This window comes from Miniopterus natalensis, chromosome 13, assembly GCF_054644295.1.
Source record: "Miniopterus natalensis isolate mMinNat1 chromosome 13, mMinNat1.hap1, whole genome shotgun sequence".
NCBI lineage: Eukaryota > Metazoa > Chordata > Mammalia > Chiroptera > Miniopteridae > Miniopterus > Miniopterus natalensis.
The window spans coordinates 56,310,802-56,319,029 of NC_142093.1; the positions used below are offsets into that span (position 1 = coordinate 56,310,802).

The following is an 8,228-nucleotide window of genomic DNA, read 5'->3' on the forward strand; positions in this document are numbered from 1 at the left end:
GTTATTTTTAAAATGTAATGTAAGCAATGCTTTTATTGGTATGGAGGCTGTTACATCCTGAATTGTGCCAACACCCCCACTCCCCTGCCAAAAAATTCTCTGTGCTGAATTTCTAGCCCTCAGTACCTCAGCATGTGACTGTATTTAGAGTTAAGGTCTTTCGAGAGGCAACTAAATTAGTATGAGGTCAAATGGGTGGGCACTCATCCATTATGACTGGTGTCGTTATAAGAGGAGATCAGCACCAGGACACACACACGGCTGTCGGATGAAAACACAGGGGGAAGACGGCCACCTACAAGCTGAGAACAGTGGCCTTGGAAGAAACCAACCAGCTGAGAGCTTGATCCCAGGCTTCCAGCCCCCAGATTTGAGAGGAAATACATTTTAATTGTTTAATACCCTCAGCCTGTGTAATTTGTTATAACAGCCCTAGCAAACTGATATACTGGAAGCAAAATATCTCAGGGTGGCAATCCTGGGTATGTAGCACTAATCACAGGCTCTTTGGTTAAATGCGGCTCCTTTCTTGGCAATAACGCCGGCAGGATAGGAGAGAACAGGCAGAGTCAGTATTCGGTGAGTGGGGTCAGTGACTGGAGCACCAGCCTGGCTGCTGGTGAACCCACGAGTCACATGAAATCAGAATTGTGGGGCTGGATGGGCCTTATAGACCTGTTGTTCCATTTAATTTATCGCTCTCTGAAGAGTGCTTATTTCAATCTGGACCAATTCAGTGTGCACTGTGGCTGTGGGTGTGAGCCTGCTCCCTGGAAACAGGGCTCCCCTCGGGGCTCCCTCTACATAGCAAATACTAGTGTCCCCGAGAAGAGAAGCTGAGTGTGGTGCCCCCTCCTCAGGCTGTGGTGGAAACTGATTTCCCGGGGCTGTGCCCCTGAGTTTGAAACTTGCCTGGGTTTGGACAGTTAGTGGTGGACCAGCCTTGTCTCAGAGCCAGTGTTCTTTCCACTACAACACACTGCCTCATACAGACACCTGGGATGAGCATTAAAAAGGTGAGCTGAGAGAGAATTCTTCTGACTGCAAAGGATGTTGCCACTCTAAGAACGGGTTTACTACCGTGGTGGCTCCTTTAAATAGGAAGCCGCCTATTGGAAATCGAGTTGGAAATACGATTGGCTTTATAGAAATTCAATTTACAAATCTTTACGACTCTCGGGTCTTGTAAAGGGAAAGGGAGCGCACAGGATTCGGAACTCACCAAGTGGGTTATAGCCGCACTCCAGAGAGTTGGCTGGGGCAGTGCCAGGGGCTGGGAGGAGCCCCCCTCGGCCCTCCTCTGGGTGTGAGGGGCTGTGTGTGCACCCAGCACCACCCCCTGCCCACCTGCCTCCACCTATTGCAGTCTGGCCAGGGAGGCGAGGGCAGTGATTACCCCATTGCGCAGGTCAAGACACCAAGGCACAGCAGGGCCAGGGAGCTCAATCGAGGTCAGGTCCCTCCTGACCCAGACCACTGTGAGCTACACAGAAAACAGGGCATTAGCGTGAATCTGAACTTGAAATTAAAAGCTAAAAAACCAGCAGCTAGATATTCACTGGCGCACAAATAGAGAAAACATACGGGCCTTTGAAATTGTTCAGTAACTGGAAACTATTTCAGACGAATTTGGCACAGTTTTGAGGGGTCAGTCAATAGGAACACAAGGCTTATTCTTAAGTCAGCTGCTGCATGTTTGAGACAAAGCCATCGGTCGGACGTGAGAGGAAACAGATATAAAGGAGTGCCGTTTAAACGCTTTATAACTAGTTTATGTATAAAGTAAAATGTAAAGAAATCCATACAGTGTCGATAATTATGGGGTACTAAAAACATCCCATTTTAGGGATTAGAAAAATATTCAGGTCATTATTTGTTCAATTCAACCATTTAATTACATAAATGTCTTTCTCAAAATACTTTCCTACAGTCCCAGAGGAAATGAGTGAGTGTTCCATGCAGGGTCTTCTTTATAATAATATTAGCAAAAAGTAAATGAGATTTGGTGTTTAAGTAAGTTTTCCTCTTTCCTTGGGCCACCTGGGCCTGCATTTTGTTTGATCGCTGTTCACTGCCAGTGCGCGTCGCCTCTGTGCGATGCTGGGGGATTCTCGGGTCTCCCGGTGAAAGAGAGCGCGGCCGTGGGGTCTGACACTGGACTGTGGTTGGAGGGGTCCGATGCGGTCATTCTGCGAACATCCCCCCTCCTACCTGTGCCTGATAAGATCTGATGGGCCGTGGGGGCGTCTGTCTGTCGTAAGCGTCCGCAGCGTGTGACCTTCTGTGCCGGGTTCACCAGCACACGATTTATAAAAATCACATAGGACACGTTGCATGTGCGGCTCCTTTTTGCAGCGGCCTGGGCTGGGCTGGGTTTAACTTCTGTAGTGGAATATTTAAGCCTAGCAACTCGCTTAGTTTTCCATATTCTGCTTAATGCACAGAGCAGCTGCCGCTCAGTCAGTCCTTCCTCTCTTCCTTCAGCGGTGCGTGTGCGTGCATGTGTGTGTGCGTGTGTGTGTGTGCCCACCTCCCTCCATAGCTGCCATCCCCTGGCAGGAGGAGGCTGGGGCCCGGGTGGGTCGGAGGGTGAGGGGCGAAGGCAAGGAAGCCTGCCCACCTTTGACGCCTGTTCCAGCGAGATGCCCTCACTAATGAGCAGAGGCCACTAATGAAGAGCCAGGCTGGGCCTCTCCTTTTCCAGAGACTGAGCCCATTACCCTCTTGGTTCTCCCTGGCCTGCGGGCACCCAGCCTGCTTCCCAAATGGATGACTTCCGGCCCACTGTGCCGCTCCCAGCCCTGGTGCCAGTGGCCGCGAATAACCTTGCTTTTGTGTGTATTTATTTTATTTTGAATTTCTCCACCCTGGTTCTTTCCACCTCCAAACCCCACCCTCCGCTCCCCGCCCCATGCCGTGATATTTCTTGAAATGTTAGATTCTTTCTTCCTGTGTCCCCCCTCCAGCCCTGGAAGCATTTTGTTTCTGTGCTGCTTTGTGAAGCTGGTGCTGAGTCCAGATCCTTGGGGCTTTAAAGCCGAATTAATTATTAAACAGGAAGGGAGCAGTGCTTTCAGCGGGCGCCAAGCAACTGTACTTAAACTGCGACCTGGCACTGCCTTCCCACCCTGTGCTGTGGTTTGCTGAAGGCAACTGGAGGTTTTTATTCTAGTTTTAATCAAGCATTTCTGTGCATTTTCGGGCCGTTCAGATTTGGCAGCAAAGGGCTGGGCAGTCAGTCTTCATCACCTCCTGACCACTGGGGCCAAAAATATATATATTTTTAAATCAGAAGTACTTTCCCAGCTCATAAATCAGTGTGAGAGTGCCCGTTCCTAAGTGTCACCTTTCCTGAGAGCGGCATGGGCCTTTCTCTAAAGTATGTGTATATGTGATATATTTATATCACCGAGTTCCCGTTTGTAGAGAACCGTGCTTTTCAAATAAAATCATAAGAACATTGTCCTTGCTGCCTTATGATTGTTATAACTGTTGCCTTGATTTGGGGGCTAAGTTGAAGATATCGAACCTTGTGTTGAAAAATACTAATTAGGACACAGCGCAGAATTTCTTAGTGTCCCGAAGGCTGGGTGTGAATACTTTCCAGACGGTCGCACCTCGCTGGCACTGCTGGGCCGCTGGGCGCAGACGCCGGGCCTGGCTGTCCTCGAAGAGCTGCGTAAGGAGCCGGTGGCAGTTTTCTAGAGAAACCCAAGCCCAGGTCAAAGGCATGGGAGTGGCCTGGAAGGGCCGGGCTCCCCGCGTGGTCCCACGGGCCTGTCCCAGTCTCGGCTCACTGGGTCCCCACAGGAAGCCCCCAGGACGCGCTCAGCTGCACTGAGCCTCCCCTGCGGCTGCACAGCCCTGCGGGCCTGGGTGCGGCTGGGTGCGTGGGCAGGAGCGTGAAGCCGCCTCCAGGGGAAAGAGAATAAGGATTTGGTTAAAAATTTAGATCCATGCATATAGATTCGGAACAGGCCAAAAACAGAGCCCGACACGCACAGGCCCCGCCGTCCTCCCAGCGGGCCTGTGAGGCACGTGCGTGTGAGAAGCTTGGGGACAGGCGTGGCGATGTGCTGGGGACTCCCCCCTACACATCCTGCCTGTTCTCAGAACTTCGGAAGAACAGGGATGTTGGGTGAGCCTTGCTATTCAAATGTTATTCTAATTCTTATTTTCCCTTTAGAGATGAGAAAATGTATTCAAGCTCGCAGTTCTTATTTTTAAAAATGTATGAAGTTTTTACGTCATGTGTATTACCCACATCTTGACTGTATATTTCATTCAGCCAATACATTTAATTACAAAAAGAAAAAGTGAGGTCCATTGGCTTACTTTAAAAGATGGGGTAGAGGAAGCCAGATAAATGTACGCATCTAAGAATTTAACTAGACACACGATTTCAACAGCCTCTCCCACGTTTCCCCTGAACCGCCCACCCTGTCAGTGGCTCGCCTTTTCTCACGGAGTCGCCCTCTGACCTCCGTGCGGGTGTCCCATCCTCGGGGTGTCACGCTTGGTCCTATCACTTAGGAGTTGATAACGGCCACTGTAACCATAATGCTTCTATGATAAATAATTTAAACCGAGATTAAAAACGACATGTTCGTCATCACCCATACGTGGAAAATGTTTTTATTACATGGACAACTTGTGTACCATTTTGATCCGTTCTTCGTGTCCCATTTTCTTTCCAGAAAAATATATTATGAACTGGTTTTAAAATTAAGTGATAAGATTTCTGGGTTTTGACAAAGCAAAGCAGCTGGTTCTCTTTGTTCGAAAACGGATTGGTTCTCTCATTCCCTCCCCGTGGAAAGTTGGTAATTCAAAGTCCACAAAATACTTCATTGAAAACAAGCTCCCAGAAGTTGGCCTAAGCCTAATGTCCAGATATTAGGGCCACTTGAAAAGCGTTTTCACCGACTTGGCAAGTACACCTCGCCAGCAACGGGCTGTACACAGAACCTGGAAAGGACACGGGGCCCGCCGGACCGACGTGCACTGCCTTTTCCCCTCTAAATACGACCCCGAAAAATACTGTGCATATCGGCTTATAGCTGCCCGAAGGCTTCCTCCCCTTGGCCGCCAAAAGGGAAGTTAGGAGACGCGTGTTTTTGTCCGATTTGTGTCAAATATGAGGAATGTTTACTTAATACGTTGTCGCCTGAGTAGGTAGTTGTCACCTTTTCTTTCTCGATATGCCGACTGCCAGGGCGGCCCCTCGGCCAAGGGAAAGGCCCCGCTTCTCGGGCGCCCGGCCGGCCGCCAGGAGCCGGTGCCCGCGCAGGTGGACCAGCTGCACCCCGGGCAGGGCCGCCCCGCCGTCCACAGAGGCCCCCGGGCCCGCGCGGCCAGATGGCTCCAATTTGAGGTCTCCGCTCAGCGCTGGAGCTGTATTGAGTTTCTTCCCTGAAACCAACAAAACCTGCTGCAGCATTTTGCTTGGATTAAAATATTTGTCCCTTTTTTTCACAGGGCAGAGGGAGGACTCCTGAAGCCTCCGAAGGAAGGAAATCATTACAGGGCCCTACAGAAGTAGGTCGTGAGCTACAGCTGCTCATAGTTTAAGAGGAAGAAACATGGGACCTCAAACCTGGAACACAACTCTTTCAAAATGCTCGCGAGCAGACCCCCAAAAAAAACATCCTCCAGAGGCTTATCTAATAACCATGATCTCTAATCGGCTCAATGTGTGCTCACGTTTCCCTCCCCGTTTGCACCTACGTCGCCGGGCTAACAAGATGCTGAAACAGAACACAGAAAAATTTAATGAAGGGGATTTAATAGTTTGTGTTAAAGCTAATATGGTCCATTAGGGGCTGTCATTTTTATAAACAACGGAGATCCGTTACCCTCTTTGGTGTAGAGCCATCCCATGCAGGACCTGTGAACACTCAGCAATGATCTGTGGAACATGCATGGAAGACAATTAAGGCACCACTTTTAAAGTCTGTTTTCCTCACATATTCGGTTTCCTGCTAAATAAACTCATAAGGTTCATACATGTGTAAGCATACACTTATATTATAATAAAAATAACACGTGTGCGTTTTATTAAAAAATAAAAAAACAGACATCTTATGAGTGTTTTGGGTTTTCATAAGTTTGGGGAATATCAGGAGTGATTAGTTAAATTAGGACCACACTTTCTGTTCTTTAATTCATACTATAATGATAGAAAACCCACTATTTTGTGGTAGTTTAGAGAACATAAAATTAATAGCTCACAGTGCCATTAAAGGCACACTGAAAACCTCTAAAAGCTGTAAATAAAAGTTTCTATAAAATCTATGTATTGCAAAAATAGCATGCTCTGCTCTGATTCGGATATTTTTGGGGATTTATTTTTCAATGGCAGCAGGCGCTAGGCAGACAAAGCTTGAGGAGCTGCATACTTTTGAGACTAACTGAATGTACTTGAGAAAATGAAATCTAGTTCACTCTACTTTGTAAATAGAATTTACTCCTCTGTTCTCCCTTCTAAAGACAAATGACCCCTTTTATAAGTTTTAGGTTTGGCAGAACTTGAAGAAAAAGTCTCACTGAGGAAAAGAGGTGGGGAGAGGTGCAGATGAAAATTACTCTGTTTTTTCCCATGGACTCAGAGCTGCCGTGAGAGTGTGAGGAGAGCCCCGGGCAGAACTTTGCTGTCAATGAAGGCCAGGAACAAAAACATTTAAAAGCAGATTACAAATCCCTCCTAACAAAGCAAAGTCAAATCACAGATCGATAGGTGCAGCTGGGTTTAAACTGTTGCTTTAAAGACTTTGAAAACTTTTTAAAATGATGGGCTGGAGGCTGAACCTTCTTGTGCTTTGGAGCAGGCTCCTTCTGGGAAAGTCTCGTCTCATTGGGGGGTGGGGGAGGCTATCTTGGGACAAACCAGCGCGCTCTCTTCTTGCCCAACACGGGCTCCGTGGCTGGAAAGGGCTGGCAACGTGATTTCCCAGAAGGGAACGATGCTCTCTGGTGTATGGCAAGTGCTCTAAGGTACTTTAGCTGCTAGTCCCGACAGCACGGCCGAGTTCCCCGGGGTCATCTGTGAGCTCTTTGTGAAATGCCCAACTGGGGTGGGTGCTGTTGCTCTAAAATCCACCCGGAAACCAAAGAAAATCCTCAACGAAGAAAGGCCCCAGACACTAAGTCACCTAAGCCACAAAAATGTGTGGCTTAACTGCGGCTTGCCATCTAGATGAAGGCCATGTGGAGGGTGGGAGGCTTGCCTCCCAGCACCATCCTTAACTCAGATGCCTCGCTCTGTGGTGACTGAATTCAAACACGGTTTTCAAAAACAAGGGGAGAGAGGGGAAGAGAAAACCAATGAGCCAGTGGTGTTCAATTTATTCACATATGCTCCAAATGGCACAGAGATAAGCAAAAAGGGTTCTGGTACATTTTTTAATGATTTCATTATCACCAGACATGAACTGAAAGATAGTCCAGATGTTATTGGAAAGATAGAAAATTAAGATTAATTAAAAAAATAATACCACGAACGATTCCCTCCCCTGTACACAGCCCAGGTGGACCCGGGGTGATCTTTGAAGTTAGGCTAATTTGTAAACCAGTTTATAAAAGGGAAGGTTGGGGTTAGGTAGAGACATTCGATCTGGGCCTGGCTCTCTGCTTCTCTCTGTGAACATCAGTTGAGTCGGGTGCATTGTGATCTTAGCAGCAGAAGAAGTGGGAGGAAGGTCAAGGCTGCCTGGGTGGACGACTGCCTGGCCAGGGCCCCCCAGACAGCCCTTGTGGCACACAAGCAAGTGTGGACAACGGGGATGGCCCCGAGCAAGAGCCAGTGCGCTTGGGTCCCAGACCTGCCCTTCCCTCCTCCCCGCAGCATTCACGTTGAGGCAACCGTCCTGTCCCGCACGACCGCAGAGTGCCCGGGACCCTCTGAAGAAAGCTCCCGTGTTCCTGAGCCCAATCCCTTTTACTGCTCAGGTCCAGGATGTTCCCATTGCTCAGTAAAAGGCACTCTATTATGGGATGGTTAGTGAGGACACTGAAAATAGATGGCTGTTAGCATGCCCAGAAACGGCCCAGGACGGTGAGCTCTTACCCAAGGACTCGGCCTGCTTCGCCGTAAGACTTCTGCAAGCACCACCCAAAGCAGCCTCTCCCTATGGAATGACAGAAGCAAAAAAGCCTTTCCAGAAAAGCCAACATCTGTTTCACAGCCTGGCAGCTCCCACAAGACTTTTTCCCGAAAGAAATTCGGGGCA

General features: G+C 48.7%; 1 pseudogene; it reads right to left on the reverse strand.

The window, feature by feature from the left end:
- LOC107526891 (leucine carboxyl methyltransferase 1 pseudogene) overlaps nt 1-5,440 on the reverse strand; it is a 66,001-nt pseudogene extending 60,561 nt beyond the window's left edge.
- Nucleotides 5,441-8,228: the final 2,788 nt, after the last annotated feature.